The following is a 16,638-nucleotide window of genomic DNA, read 5'->3' as shown; positions in this document are numbered from 1 at the left end:
TGTCTGTCTCTCTCTCTCTCTCTCTCTCTCTCCCCTTCTCTCTCTCCCCATCTCTCTCTCGCCATCTCTCTCTCTTTTTCGCTCTCTTCATCTCTCTCTCTCTCTCTCTCTCTCTCTCTCTCCCCTTCTCTCTCTCCCCATCTCTCTCTCTCGCCATCTCTCTCTCTTTTTCGCTCTCTTCATTTCTCTCTCTCTCTCTCTCTCTCTCTCTCTCTCTCTCTCTCTCTCTCTCTCTCTCTCTCTCTCTCTCTCTCTCTCTCTCTCTCTCTTACAGTCAGCATAATTTATTACAAATGATGGTTTATTCCTGGCAAATTTCGACCAAATGATTATCGAAGATGGTTATGCAAATAAGATGCAACAACGGAAAACAGACGAAATTAAACAGAGACCCCAAGCCCGTGACAGACAGACAGACAGACAGACAGACAGACACAGAGACTGAGACAGAGACAGACAGACTAGACAAGCCGACAAACAAACAAGTCGCGTAAGGCGAAAATACAATATTTAGTCAAGTAGCTGTCGAACTCACAGAATGAAACTGAACGCAATGCCATTTTACTCGTAGCATCGTCAGGCCACCGCTCATGGCAAAGGCAGTGAAATTGACAAGAAGAGCGGGGTAGTAGTTGCGCTAAGAAGGATAGCACGCTTTTCTGTACCTCTCTTTGTTTTAACTTTCTGAGCGTGTTTTTAATCCAAACATATCATATCTATATGTTTTTGGAATCAGAAACCGACAAGGAATAAGATGAAAGTGTTTTTAAATTGATTTGGACAATTTAATTTTGATAATAATTGTTATATATTTAATTTTCAGAGCTTGTTTTTAATCCGAATATAACATATTTATATGTTTTTGGAATCAGCAAATGATGGAGAATAAGATAAACGTAAATTTGGATCGTTTTATAAATTTTTATTTTTTTTTACAATTTTCCGATTTTTAATGACCAAAGTCATTAATGAATTTTTAAGCCACCAAGCTGAAATGCAATACCGAACCCCGGGCTTCGTCGAAGAATACTTGACCAAAATTTAAACCAATTTGGTTGAAAAATGAGGGCGTGACAGTGCCGCCTCAACTTTCACGAAAAGCCGGATATGACGTCATCAAAGACATTTATCAAAAAAATGAAAAAAACGTTCGGGGATTTCATACCCAGGAACTCTCATGTCAAATTTTATAAAGATCGGTCCAGTAGTTTAGTCTGAATCGCTCTACACACACACACACACACACACACACACACACACACACACACACACACACGCACGCACGCACGCACATACACCACGACCCTCGTTTCGATTCCCCCTCGATGTTAAAATATTTAGTCAAAACTTGACTAAATATAAAAAACAACATGAAAAGACACATGTAGGTGACGATGCTGATCCCAATACCGATGCCGATGTCGATGATGATGATGATGATGATGATGATGATGATGATGATGATGATGATGATGATGATGATGATGATGATGATGATGATATATCTCTTTATTTCCCTCTCTTGGAGAGTTTGCTGCGTGATAGCCTCTAACCCTATTCATTGTATAACAACGTTAAATCATCATCGTCATCTCTCTCTCCCGTTCTCTCTCTCGCCCCCCTCTCTCTCTCTCTCTCTCTCTCTCTCTCTCTCTCTCTCTCTCTCTCTCTCTCTCTCTCTCTCTCTTACACACTTTCTCTTTCCTACTCTCTCTCTGTTTTGTTCTCCTTTCTCTGTCAGATTTGTTTTAAACAAACACGTAGGAAAGAAATCTGCAGAGCTGTTGCAATTGTGTCTTTTATCTCTATCTCTTTCTATGATTTTTTTTTCCGGTTTTTGACTGTGTGCCTATCTGTCTGTCTTCCTCTCTCTCGCAGGTTACTGTCTGTCCGTATGTCTGTCCGTCTGTTTGTCCGTCTCTCTCACTCTGTCTCTGTCTTTCTCTCTTATTTAATTACCCCAACTCTCACTCTCTCTCTCTCTCTACAATTACAAATACAATTTTTGTATTAAACATGCCCCTCTCCTCTTTATTGGTACAATGTACACAAACCCTTTTCGAATGAAGGGACTTACAAACCAACCACTACATGTATTTAGATGTGTGATGATCTTGGCAATGTCTTGCTTGTTTGATTGATTTTCTTTAAAATGTAATGTATGGATTAGAGCATGATGTTGAGAAAGTGCAAGCTGCACTATACCACTTAATTCACATCAATCAACTCGCAATTTACCTCAATGTAATGCATTTTGTGTACATATGTATAATGTGTTTTCACTTTAGTTATCTGTTAAAATGTAGAATTTTAGTTATCTATTTTCTAATTTTTATCTTGTATTTTTTATTTCATTTTTTTAGTTAGTCCCTCTTTAGGGCGAGGGCTGGATGTAAAAAAGCAGACCACTGCTTAATCTACTACCCTCGTTAAATAAAGAATTGTCATTGTCATTGTCTCTCTCTCTCTCTTTCTCTCTCTCTCTCTCTCTCTCTCTCTCTCTATCTGTCCCTCCGGCAGCACACATTTTTCGCTCCAGCAATTTACTTGAACAAGTGAAGAAAATGCCTGTCGTTGGACTACCAACTGCTGTGGAAGCTACCTTGACAGGCCTGCCAGCTGACCACTATGTCAAGTACTGGAAAGTCACCGGAGAATGAGAAGGAGCCACAGTCACACTTCAACTGCTCAGCACAGCGAACCAACAGGCCGCCATTTGCCGAGCTAGTCAACGCAACGTAAACAAAACCCTTTCGCAGCTCAGACGTGACAGACAATGATCCCAACAATTTAACAGCAAAGAGGTATGCGTTTCTTCTGTTGATACAGCTGATCGATCATCTGCGAAATCATGCCAGCACAACATCAGGCATAATTCACACAAACACGTACGACAAAGTTCCCGACGTTAGGCACAAACAGAAAATGAGACTACACGCCGGCGAACGCATTGACAGCGAGGCAAGCTGTGTTGTGAACATTGAAGCACGTGAATCACGGAGCCACATTCCATCCAAGCTGACGGAACCTGCCTTGCAGCAATCCGTTGACTCCACATGCGTGGCCACTGACAGTGACAAGGACAGATATTTTACGTCAGAGAGTGATACAGAGGAACCAGTGGAAAAGCAGTTGACTAAAGCTGAAAAGGATGCTTTGGAAAGGGAGTACAGTCTAGGGGAAGTAAAAGCACTTGCTTTAGAAATTACTACGAACCCCAGAACACGAAAGAAAGTGATTAGAATGGTGTACAATGCTTCATCCAAACAGCTGCTTGCAAAATCAGATGACTTCATGTTCACCTACGATTGTACCAAAGCTGAAACATTGTACTGGACGTTATTCAGGGACAAAGCAGACATGAGTTATGATGAATCAGAACGACTGGCATTTATTGAGGAGCCTGCGGATGTGCGACGAACACTGTACCTTATTGAGATAAATCATATCGCCAAGGATTTGCATGCACTGGTTACACTTCTCAGAGCCTACCTTCAGACTTGAACTTTGATCGCTGTTGTATCACATTTACGTATCATTACATGCTGCTTCTCTTGCAAAACTCGTAAAGCACTACTACTATATTTTGCAGCTGATACTGGTAAAACGTTAATACTCTATGATTGTATTAAAACATTATTGTACATAATGCACTGGAAACATTTTGAAACATAATGTGGTTAACTTCTATTTCACCTCAATGAGCGAGGGCGGGATGAAAAAAAAAAGTAGTTTAGCATGTCCTATTCTGTTACAGTGTTAAGATAAAGATCAATTCAATTCAATTTAATTCAATTCAATTCAATACAATCATCTCTCCCTCATTCTCGTTCTCATAAATAGGACTCAAACCATACCGGCACGGTGGCCTAGTGGTAAGGCGTCCGCCCCGTGATCGGGAGGTCGTGGGTTCGAAACCCGGCCGGGTCATACCTAAGACTTTAAAATTGGCAATCTAGTGGCTGCTCCGCCTGGCGTCTGGCATTATGGGGTTAGTGCTAGGACTGGTTGGTCCGGTGTCAGAATAATGTGACTGGGTAAGACATGAAGCCTGTGCTGCGACTTCTGTCTTGTGTGTGGCGCACGTTATATGTCAAAGCAGCACCGCCCTGATATGGCCCTATCGCTGCGGTTTTTGGACGTCCCCATTTCACTGCTGTACAGCAAACATCGTCCCCAAATACCTGTGTCTGTGTGTCACCGACTTAGTTGCTCTGCAGAGTGTGTGTGTGTGTGTGTAATACTGCCTTGCTGCAGAGTTTGTGTTATACCGCTTTGCTCTGCTGAGTGTGTTTGTGTTAATTACGGTCTGTCTGTCTGTATATTCTTTTGTCTGTCCGTCTGTCACTCAAGGGTAAGGGTCTGTCTCTCTGTCTCTGTCTATCTGTCTCTGTCGCTCTTTCTGACTCTCTCCCTCTCAGCGGAGATCAAAGCCAATGAAAAACACACATCTCTGAAGCAGTTTTAGCTTGTGCCTCCAAATGACTGCTGTACAACAACCAGACCCCATCTGACTGCTGTTTGGGAAACAGTCCCCAATTCACTGCTGTACACCATTTACGTATCATTACATGCTGTTTCTCTTTCGAAACTTGTAAAGCACTACTTCTATTTTGCAGCTGATACTGGTAAAATGTTAATACACTATGATTGTATTGAAACATTATTGTACATAAAGCACTGGGAACATTTTCAAACATAATGTGGTTAACTTCTATTTCAACTCAATGGGCGAGGGCGGGATGAAAAAAAAACATTTTAGCATTTCTTGTTCTGTTACAGTGTTAAGAGAAAGATAAATTCAATTCAATTTAATTCAATTCAATTTAATACAACTCTCTCTCCCTCATTCTCATTCTCATAAATCAGACTCAAACCATCCGTTGTCAGGGTCGTGAATGCTAGCTACTGACTGGATTGGAAATACTCTTATGTCGCCTAGCGCCATATGTAACTGATGAAACCATTCATAGCACAGCGCAGAGCTATCGGTTTTTGGACGTCCCCATTTCACTGCTGTACAGCAAACATCGTCCCCAAATAACTGTGTCTGTGTGTCACCGACTTAGTTGCTCTGCAGAGTCTGTGTGTGTAATACTGCCTTGCTCTGCTGAGTTTGTGTGTTATACCGCTTTGCTCTGCTGAGTGTGTGTGTTTGTGTTAATCACGGTCTGTCTGTATATTCTTTTGTCTGTCCGTCTGTCACTCAAGGGTAAACCGGCACGATTAGCCTAGTGGTAAGGCGTCCGCCCCGTGATCGGGAGGTCGTGGGTTTGAACCTCGGCCGGTGTCACGATTTCATCTTTCGCCTGTGTACATATTTCCCCCTCGATATTTACTCGAGACCGAAATGTTGTTTCCTGGTAAAATTAAGAAGAGAAATTATTTATGGACGAAAAGCATGTCAGTTTCTTGCATGTGAAAAAAATTGGTTGTGAAATTAAATAGATTTCACTCCCAAAATCGAATTCTTCGAAAACGTGTACCGAGTGGTTAGGTCCCTTGAGTAAGAAGGGAAACATTTTAGGATGAATCAAATTTCTAAGTTAAATAAAATAATTGGTTGGACAAATTTGGCCCCATGAATGTAAGGTACACAAGGTCGCTCATCAGTACTTTCGAAGGGTGTTTTTTTTTGTTCAGTGTAGAGTTTATACTAGATCAACGAGGCCGAAAATCGAAATATCAACACGGCGAAAGATGAAAACGTCACACCGGGTCATACCTAAGACTTTAAAATTGGAAATCTAGTTGCTGATCCACATCCCATTTTGGTGCAATCCCATTTTGCCGCCGTCCCATTTTTTTCCCCATCCCATTTTCGCGACATTTCACAAGCCAAGCGTCATTTTATAAAATTTATAATTTTGGATGATTAATGAGATGAGGATGATTATAATGATGATGCTATGGATTTCCAATTTGGATTGAGACTACGTGACAGGGCATTTTACTAACATGTCATAACAATAGCGCGACATCCCATTTTGACACCATATCCCATTTGGCCGCCATGCCGTTTCACCGTATTCCATTTATCCCCCATCCCATTGTCGCGACATTTTACAAGCCAAGCGTCATTTTACTACCGTGTCATAACAATAGCACGTCATCCCATTTTGACACCATCCCATTTGGCCGCCATCACATTTTTTATTTATTCTTCTTGCCAAGCCTCACTATACTACTATACTGCGTTATTCAACTAGGAAGACATTCCGTTTACGCCAAATTCCATTTTTGCCACAATCCAAAATGTCGCGAAATAGAGATGGCGGCAAAATGGGATGACGGCAAAACGGCATGGCGACAAAATGGAATGTGGCGCTAGTGGTTTGACACGGTGGTAAAATGACACATGGCCTATGAAATGTCGCAAAAATGGGATGGGGGCAAAATGGGATAACCGCGAAACGGGATTGCGCCAAAATGGGAAGTGGAGCTAATGGTACATGACATGGTGGTAAAATGACACTTGGCCTGTAAAATGTCGCAAAAATGGGATGGGGGCGAAATGGGCTAACGGCCAAACGGGATTGCGCCAAAATGGGATGTGGGGCTATTGGTACATGATATGATGGTAAAATGACACTAGGCCTGAGAAATGTCGCCAAAATGGGATGGGGGCGAATTGGGATAACGGCGAAACAGGACTAATAGATCCCTTGACTTGGGGTAGTGCGACTCTGTCACTGCTAGCTTTCCACTCGGAGGAAGCGACCGGAATTTCCCAACGATGGGACATCCTAGTAATGAATTTTTTTATTTTTTTTAATTCCTAAAATTAACAGAGTCGCGCTACCCCAAAAGTCAAGGAATTTCGTGTTTGTCCCTTGACTTTGGAGATGACAAGAAAATATCGGGCGCAAAAACGTGATTTGTAAAATTTTTCACAACATATGTCGCCTAGCGCCATGTATGTGATGAAACCATTCCCCAGGTAGCAAAAGATCTGGAAATCATCTGCGGGACAGATGCCAGTTGCCACATATTGTACATATGTCAGAAATCGTATGGATACCACATGGTTACAATTTGTCATTTCTCACATGATCTGACCATGACCAGCGGCATATCATAGCCAGCTGGATTCTTGCTGGCGCGGTCAGCTACTCTACTTTTTAAAGCTGAATTATTTTAAAGCTTTTGTTTGTGAACAATTATGGTATTTATTTTGCGAATTATTGTATATTAATTACAAAAATGACAATTGAAAAATCTGAATTTGGGACAAACTATGGTATGCCATTTTTGTGGTTGAGTGCGTCTAAACCCTCCAAATAAGGTTTTGAGTGTGTGTAAAAAAAATATTTATAATAAAGGTTTTTTTGCAATTTGTTTGTGTCATTTGTTATTTTGCAAAAAAATGTATGTGATAACTTTTTGCAATCAGCCGAAGTTTGTTGTCTGAGTTTGACTATATTTTATAAGGCGAGCGTCCCCAGCCACCATGATCCTGCATGCAGGTTTTTTTTTTCTTTTTCATGCTGGAATGCGTGACACCTTCGCTATTCGCGCCTTACATTTCGCCAATTTTTACGCAGAAGTTGTTGCAGTCCAAACGATTTCACCACGCTTATTTGAAAAGGTGATTGCAATCTTTGTTTTCCTAATTTAATACCGTGCATTTATGTTTGTTCTTTATAAAAACAATTCTTTTTATGTTTATTTTTTTACCTGTATTTAATTTTGACATTTTAACATAAAAATTAGTTATTCTTCTTGGTGACATTTTTTTTATTTAGAATTTTAATTGCATTTATAACCTTTATTCGGTTATTTTTAAATTTATTTTTAGACAGTTTGGGTTCAAAGAATACATTTTATTTTTTTAAACAAATATTTTTATTTTATGTATTGGATTTTTATTAAATTTTTATCATAAAATTTATTCTCAGTCTTTTTATTTCTTTTATTTGATAAAATAAATCTAAAAACAAAGAGACTGCCAACTTTCAATTAAAAAAAATGTTGGTTAAAAAAAAGTTGCTGAAGTTTTGTTTTTTGGTCAACTGAGCATTTAGACTACACTCATAATGTTTAGTTCAGTGAGCCATTTGTTTTAAGGGAGACAATAACAACTGCAAAGAGCAATATCTTTCAGTTATTTCCCTTGTTAATTAATGATCTCGATCATTTCCGGTTGGCGCTGTGGAGTATGCCACATGTTGTGGCGTTTTTCACCCTTTTATCTTCCTGCCTTGTATTTTGAGTTGCTTATTGGATGTAAGGTAATCCTTGTCTTTCATTCTAAAATGAAGATTGATTGTCTAACGAAGTACTGATCGAGTGAATTAACTGATGGAACAATTTGATTTCGAATTTGATGACTGATGCTGGGATTGGGAGGGCTCACACAACAGTCGCATTCTCGATTTTATTTTATTTTTTTTGCCTAGAAGAACACTGTTCTATTCATCCAAGGTTGTTTTTTTTTCTGAACGAGGTGTGAGTCAACTAACTTTTCCAAAAACATGATGTTGATTGATGTTGTGGTTTGGTTTTTAGAATAGAAGTTGTAAAATTAAAACAGTAACAGTGAAAATGCTCCGATTCGCCGGTCACATGCACACACAAATCGGGGAGGTTGCTAAATTACAACACATGTCTTACCCGTTCGCTTCAAATATAATCGTTTGAAACATTGTTCACAAGTAGACGAGACTCTGCTTTTCATATTCATGATATTGATAGTGATTGAATAATATATTTTATTCGCGAGCTGATCTACATTACAATTTACACACGATGTAAAATTCAACCAACCCGATTTTTGTTGAAGTAAACATATGTAACCTGCGAATTGGATGGTAGTGTTTTACATTCTCATTTAACATTTATCAGCTTCCTGTCTGTTGGTAAACTTCTGGTTTCTAATCTACTGATTATACATGTATTCCAATTTTGTTTTCATTGATGAACAAGTGTGGACTTTTTAAAGATTTGTTTCTGTCTTCATTTAAAAAAATGTCATCCATCAAATGACATGTAAATTGCATCTTCATCAAGTGTTAACTATTTCTGTGATATTTGTTCAAGGTGGCGGTAATGAACAGCTTCGGTCAGTTCAAACATACTCTGATCTGAACTACAAACAGGACCTTGCGTATTAAGTCAATGTAAGTAACCATTCATATCGCTCTGCCTCATAAATCAATAACCGTTCAAGTTTCAACTTCAAGATTTCTCTCTCTTCCAACCTCAAATTTGTTTCTCTTTGGTGAGTCAGGTTGTGACTTTTGTTTACATGGCAGACTTTGTACCAACTTTCCCCCTACTTTGAAACAATTTTAGTCAGGGCCAAATCAAATCTAAAGTGCTACCCTTGTGATGTAAACTGCTAAACAGCGCAAACTGTCAAACTTGTTTTAAGCAACGATTCTTGTCAGACTTTGTAGGCCAGTGCAGCTATTGGAGCTACCTCCTAATGCGACAAAAGCAGTTTGGCTATTGTTTGACTCTATAGCTAACCAATCAGTAAGCGGCGATAAGAAAAGTCAGCGGAATATCTTTTTTATTCCACGGCCAAGTGCAGCAGCTTTTCTAGTCGCTGCTAAGTCTTACCTTAATTGTTTTTAAATTATATTATACATTCCAATTTTGTTTTTGTTGTGAGTGTGACTTTGAGGCTTGTGAATGATGAATCATTGTGTTCCTAATTAATTTCAAGGATTTATTTTTCAGAAAGCCATGAGTATGCAGACAGTGTGTTTGAACTTGAAGAAAGCTGAGATGGACAGTGACCTCAGCCCTCAACAGATAACATCGCCACAGACGCCGCTAACGCAGACTGTGGTTTCGCTACTGCGGCCAGGTGAAGATGTACAGGTATATCTCAATAGCAACAGATGCATCGTTGACAGCGACACATTTGTCAGGGTCTTTTTGTTTTATGAATTTGGCTTATTTTGTCTTTTATTCTTTTGTATAACCTTTTTAAAGTAATAAAAGCAGATGTGTCAATTTTTTTTTTTTACTGGTTTAGGGAAACAAATGCATTGTTTTCAGTAAAGAAGAAAAACAGGGTGGTATGTTGATGATTGCTTTATTTTTTTATTTTCTAATTACCCAGGCATGTGTGTTTTTTATTGATGAACAAGTGTGGACTTTTTAAAGATTTTTTTCTGTCTTCATTTAAAAAAGAATGTCATCCATCAAATGTAAATTGCATCTTCATCAAATGTTAACTATTTCTGTGATATTTGTTCAAGGTGGCGGTAATGAACAGCTTCAGTCAGGTCAAACATACTCTGAACTACAAACAAGGCCTAGCTTATTGAGTCCAGGTAAGTAACCATTCATATCACTCTGCCTCATCAATCAATAACTGTTCAACCTCAAGATTTCTCTCTCGCCCAACCTCAATTTTTTTATTTTCTCTTTGGTGAGTCAGGTTGTGACTTTTGTTTACATGGCAGACTTTGTACCAACTATCCCCCTACTTTAAAACAGTTTTAGTCAGTGCCAAATCAAATAAAAAGTGCTACCCTTGTGTTGTAAACAGCGCAAACTATCAAACGACGATAAGCGATTATTGTTATAAGCGACAATTCTTGTCAGACTTTGAAGGCCAGTGCAGCTATTGGAGCTACCTCCTAATGCGACAAAAGCAGTTTGGCTATAGTTTGACTATACAGGGCCTAGCATTGTAAGCCGTTCGGCGTACTTTACGCCAAAATAACATCTCCAGTACGCGGAACTCGATTTGGTGTACGCCGAAATGCAAAAACCTGTTATTCCCAAACGGTAAACCCAAACAGTCCCAGCTTTCGTTTTGTGCGCCGTTCGGTTCAATTCTCAATCGGTTTGACAGTTTGCTTGAGCACGCACTTCCTCTGGCATCGCGCGAGCATGCTTTGTGCCGGTGTTTTGTGGCTCTTGACTGTATCGAAGCAACATTGTTGAACGTGGTCAGCCATTCAGTGACAAAGAATCCAGGTATTCCTGGAAGTGGGAATGGCTGGATTTTGTTCCGAAGGCAATTCAGAAGAAGTAATGTGCCGATATGGACTATGGCATAATTTAGTTGCTCAATCTTCTTTAGGGGGGTGGGGGGGGGGGGTCATTTTAGGAGAAAAAAAAATCTCCAACAAATCTTCAAATTCAGGGGGCGGCCCCCAGACCCCCGCCTTTGTAAGCTGAACACACTTTATCCAATGCTAGGCCCTGACTATAGCTAACCAATCAGTAAGCGGCTATTAGAAAAGTCTGTGGAATATCTTTGTTTATTCCATGGCCAAGTCCAGCAGTTTTTGGAGTCGCTGCTAAGTCTTACCTTAATTGTTTCTGACTTGCTAGCGCCGTTCACATAGCTGACTTTTTGCCAGCAACCCAGGAGATATTTTTAAACAACTAAGTTGGGGAAAAGTTGTTTGCTCGTCTGCCATGTGAACAGCACTTAAATGTTTTCTGATGATCTAAAAGCGAAAATCTATAGGCAGGGGTATAGTTTTGTGTCGGTGTGATTATTCATCAATTTATTGCAACTCCTTTCAGTGCAGTTATTGAGTGACTGTCAGCTCACTCCTACCCTTTTCACCTTTTTTTCTTTGTGTGTGTGTGAGAGTTATGTCCAGTAATTTGAGAAAACATAATAGACCAGTCTCTATGAACCTTAACTGTCATATTCTCTCAAAGATTTTATTCATCAAATGTAAAAGAATGTAATGTCCCCCAGCCATACTCATAGTAATAGGCTCAATTTTCTCAGTTTTATTATTCAGAGGATTTATTTTTAGTTCTGTAACCTGAATGGGTTTTTTTGGTAAGAGTTTTTTGCAATTGCATATGTCTTCATCAAGCATTAATTATTTCTGTGATATCTTTTCAGGGTGGCAGTAATGAACAGCTTTGGTCAGGTCAAACATACTCTGAACTACAAACAAGACCTTGCTTTTTGAGTTGAGGTAAGTAACCATTCACATATCACTTAGCCTTATCAATCAATAACTGTTCAACTTCAAGATTTCTCTCTCTCCCAACCTCAATATTTTCTTTTTTCTTTGGTGAGTCAGGTTGTGACTTAAGTTTTGTTGACATGGCAGACTTTGTACCAACTTTCCCCCTACTTTGAAACAATTTTAGTCAGCGCCAAATCAAATCAAAATTGCTGCCCTTGTGAACAGCAAAAACGCTCAAACTTGTTTCAAGTGACGATTCTTGTCCGACTTTGAATACCAGTGCAGCTATCGGAGCTACCTCCTAATGCAGTAAGAGCAGTTTGGCGATAGTTTTGCTATAGCTAACCAATCAGTAAGCGGCGATAAGAAAAGTCTGCGGAATATCTTTGTTATTCCACGGCCAAGTCCAGCAGTTTTTGGAGTCGCTGCTAAGTCTTACCTGATTTGTTTCTAAATTGCTGGAGCCGTTCACATGGCTGACTTTTTGCCGACAACCCAGGAGGTATTTTCAAACGACTTCGAGTCGGGGGAAAGTTGTTTGCTCGTCTGTCATGTGAACAGCACTTAAATGTTTTCAGAGATGATCTGAAAATCTAGGCAGGGATATAGTTTTGTGTCGGTGTCATTTTTCATCAATTTATTTCAACTCCTTTCAGTGCAGTTATTGAGTGACTGTCAGCTCGCTCCTACCCTTTTCACCTTTTTTTTCTGTCTGTTTGTGTGTGAGAGTTATGCCCAGTAATTTGAGAAAACATAATGGACCAGTCTCTATCAACCTTAACTGTCAAATTCTCTCAAAGATTTTATTCATTAAAAAAAAAAATAATTGATCAAATGTAAAAGAATGTAGTGTTCCCCAGCCATACTCATAGTAATAGGCTCAATTTTCTCAGTTTTATTATTCAGAGGATTTATTTTTAGTTCTGTAACCTGAATGGGTATTTTTGGTAAGAGTTTTTTGCAATTGCATATGTCTTCATCAAGCATTAATTATTTCTGTGATATCTTTTCAGGGTGGCAGTAATGAACAGCTTCGGTCAGGTCAAACATACTCTGAACTACAAACAAGACCTTGCTTTTTGAGTCGAGGTAAGTAACCATTCATATATCACTTAGAGGGCTGTCACACATGCGACTGAGTCGCGCGATTTACCCTGTCACACAGCCGACTCAGTCGTAGAAAACAGCTACGACAAGTCTGCGACTCGGTCTCATGCGATTCACCCGTAGCTTTGAGGTTTAGAACATGTTCTATATTCCTGCGATCCAGTCGTCGGTCAATCGCAGGGGCAGAGCCAATCAGAACGCGTTGCTGCGGCCTTGACGCCGTGACGTAAAATAATGGCGGACAGTGGCGTACCGCGTCTCTTCGTCGATTCAAAACTTTTGTGAAGAACAGTTTTTTACTCAGATATAAAGGAGACGTTTTAGGCGTGTACAGCGGTCGGAAAACATTAATTGCAGCTGTCTGGGAACTTTATTTCTTGCAAAGGCGTAATGCTGAAAGGAATTTTTCAGAAAAGTAGAGCGACGTTCGAACATTTAGCAAAGCGCGTTTGCCGTGTTCACTATGACACGTCACTTCTGCCCCGCTCGTGTGGAGTTATCGTTCATCGTGTGACGGGTCAATGGCCTACGATTTTATGTGCGATCGGCCAAAGACTGAATCGCAACGAGTGAGTCGCCTGTATGACCGAGGCTTTAGCCTTATAAATCAATAACTGTTCAACTTCAAGATTTCTCTCTCTCCCAACCTCAATTTGTTATTTTCTCTTTGGTGAGTCAGGTTGTGACTTAAGTTTTGTTCATTTAAGTCAGTGCCAAATCAGATCAAATTTGCTGCCCTTGTGAACAGTGCAAACGCTCACACTGGTTTTAAGCGACGATTCTTGTCAGACTTTAAAGGCCAGTGCAGCTGTCGGGGCTATCGGAGCTACCTCCTAATGCGATAAGAGCAGTTTGACGTTAGTTTGGCTATTGCTAACCTATCAGTAAGAGCCGATAAAAAAAAGTCTGCAAAAAATCTCTGTTAAAGAATGTAGTGTCCTCCAGTCATACAATTTTACACTGTCAAATGGTAAACATTTTCCTCTGGCTACACTTCATTCCATCAGGTTCTATTTTTTCTCTTTTTTTTCCAGGTACCATGCCTCATGTAACAAAGTCTTGCAAGATGTCAGCCGATCAAGCTCACACATCTTCGTGATAAGGGATATATCTGTTTCGGCACAGTCGGTGGTGCTAAACTCTGGTGATGGGGGAGAAGTTCTGTCCAAGACACCACCCCTGTGCATCATCCAGAAAGCTGAAGAGTGACAAACCTTGACCCACATTCAGAGTGTAGGACTGATTATCTTAAGATAACATATGATCCTGACACCAAATTTTAAAGCAGATTAATTCTTCTCAATCCAGAACTTGTCTTTAAATCATACTGCAGAGATTACATTCCCAGTGCTGCGATGGTTATTCACCACGCACACTCAAGGTCCAACCCTGAAGTGATGCATAGTCATGGGTTCACTACAGAGCCTTTTTGGAGGAGAGTTGCAGGTACTTTTTTTGTTTTAGTTTTTTAAACTATACTTTAAAGCCTTTTTTTCCCTTAATGTGTGTGTGTTTGGCTGACTTGGGAGTATTATTCCTGCTGTGACTTTGTTTCATTGATTCCTTATGGAGAAAAGATACAAGTTGGCTTATTATTATGATATTGAATATAAAGTATGATCTTCAGACTGTTGTTTTGTCTTTTGTTGTGAAAATGTGTGATTGAGTGTGTGTCTGTGAGGTTCGAAGTATCGGTCAAACATATGACGAAGACATGTCATTCATACAGTAAACATGTGACATATACTAAACAATATCATTTGTTTCATGGCAACCATGCAATTTGCATATGCCAATGTCATTTGTGATATGGCAAACAAATGATTTCCATATGTCAGTGTCACTTGTAATGTGGTGTAAATGAGGTTTCCATATGACAATGTCACTTGAGATGTGGCAAACTAGTGGTTTTGACATGTCATTTTCACCTAAAAACCATATGGTAGCCATTCCAAAACCATTTGCAATTTATCTATGACTGACATATGGTTTTACTATATGATTTCCACATGCCATGTCATATGTTTGTCATATGCTGGGCATATTACTCTGCTGCCTGGGTCATATAGCTCTGCGGGAGCTCTGCACTTTTGGACGTCCCCATTTCACTGCTGTACAGCAAACATCGTCCCCAAATACCTGTTTGTTTCTAAAAAATCACGCTGGAGGTTGCATTTTATGTAATAACCTCCTGAAATGAGTTTTGACACTTTAGAATGGCATGTAAAATGACACATGGCCTATGAAATGTCGCAAAAATGGGATGGGGGCAAAATGGGATAACGGCCAAACGGGATTGCGCCAAAATGGGACGTGGAGCTAATGGTACATGACATGGTGGTAAAATGACACTTGGCCTGTAAAATGTCGCAAAAATGGGATGGGGGCGAAATGGGCTAACGGCCAAACGGGATTGCGCCAAAATGGGACGTGGAGCTAATGGTACATGACATGGTGGTAAAATGACACTTGGCCTGTAAAATGTCGCAAAAATGGGATGGGGCGAAATGGGTTAACGGCGAAACGGGATTGCGCCAAAATGGGATGTGGAGCTAATGGTACATGATATGGTGGTAAAATGACACTTGGCCTGAGAAATGTCGCCAAAATGGTATGGGGGCGAATTGGGATAACGGCGAAACAGGACTAATAGATCCCTTGACTTGGGGTAGTGCGACTCTGTCACTGCTAGCTTTCCACTCGGAGGAAGCGACCGGAATTTCCCAACGATGGGGCATCCTGGTAATGAATTTTTTTTTTTTTTTTTAATTCTTAAAATTAACAGAGTCGCGCTACCCCAAAAGTCAAGGAATTTCGTGTTTGTCCCTTGACTTTGGAGATGACAAGAAAATATCGGGCGCAAAAACGTGATTTGTAAAATTTTTCACAACATATGTCGCCTAGCGCCATGTATGTGATGAAACCATTCATATAGCTCTGCGGGAGCTCTGCACTTTTGGACGTCCCCATTTCACTGCTGTACAGCAAACATCGTCCCCAAATACCTGTTTGTTTCTAAAAAATCACGCTGGAGGTTGCATTTTATGTAATAACCTCCTGAAATGAGTTTTGACACTTTAGAATGGCATGTAAAATGACACATAACCTATGAAATGTCGCAAAAATGGGATGGGGGCAAAATGGGATAACGGCCAAACGGGATTGCGTCAAAATGGGACGTGGAGCTAATGGTACATGACATGGTGGTAAAATGACACTTGGCCTGTAAAATGTCGCAAAAATGGGATGGGGGCGAAATGGGCTAACGGCGAAACGGGATTGCGCCAAAATGGGATGTGGAGCTAATGGTACATGATATGGTGGTAAAATGACACTTGGCCTGAGAAATGTCGCCAAAATGGGATGGGGCGAATTGGGATAACGGCGAAACAGGACTAATAGATCCCTTGACTTGGGGTAGTGCGACTCTGTCACTGCTAGCTTTCCACTCGGAGGAAGCGACCGGAATTTTCCAACGATGGGACATCCTAGTAATGAATTTTTTTTTGTTTTTAATTCTTAAAATTAACAGAGTCGCGCTACCCCAAAAGTCAAAGAATTTCGTGTTTGTCCCTTGACTTTGGAGATGACAAGAAAATATCGGGCGCAAAAACGTGATTTGTAAAATTTT

General features: G+C 40.1%; 2 long non-coding RNA genes across 2 annotated transcripts in view; both read left to right on the top strand.

The window, feature by feature from the left end:
• The window catches only part of LOC138971449 (uncharacterized), a 56,119-nt gene that overhangs the window by 38,525 nt on the left and 956 nt on the right, over positions 1 to 16,638 (top strand). The window lies entirely within an intron of this gene.
• LOC138970349 (uncharacterized) lies at positions 8,138 to 14,633 on the top strand. Its single transcript, XR_011456902.1, has 7 exons — positions 8,138 to 8,231; positions 9,040 to 9,119; positions 9,685 to 9,828; positions 10,212 to 10,286; positions 11,831 to 11,906; positions 12,914 to 12,989; positions 14,042 to 14,633. It is a non-coding gene; the product is annotated as an uncharacterized lncRNA (long non-coding RNA).

This window comes from Littorina saxatilis, linkage group LG7 (genome assembly GCF_037325665.1).
Source record: "Littorina saxatilis isolate snail1 linkage group LG7, US_GU_Lsax_2.0, whole genome shotgun sequence".
Taxonomy (NCBI): Eukaryota; Metazoa; Mollusca; class Gastropoda; order Littorinimorpha; family Littorinidae; genus Littorina; species Littorina saxatilis.
The sequence above is the reverse complement of the archived record's forward strand: the minus strand, read 5'-3'. Positions and strand labels throughout refer to the sequence as shown.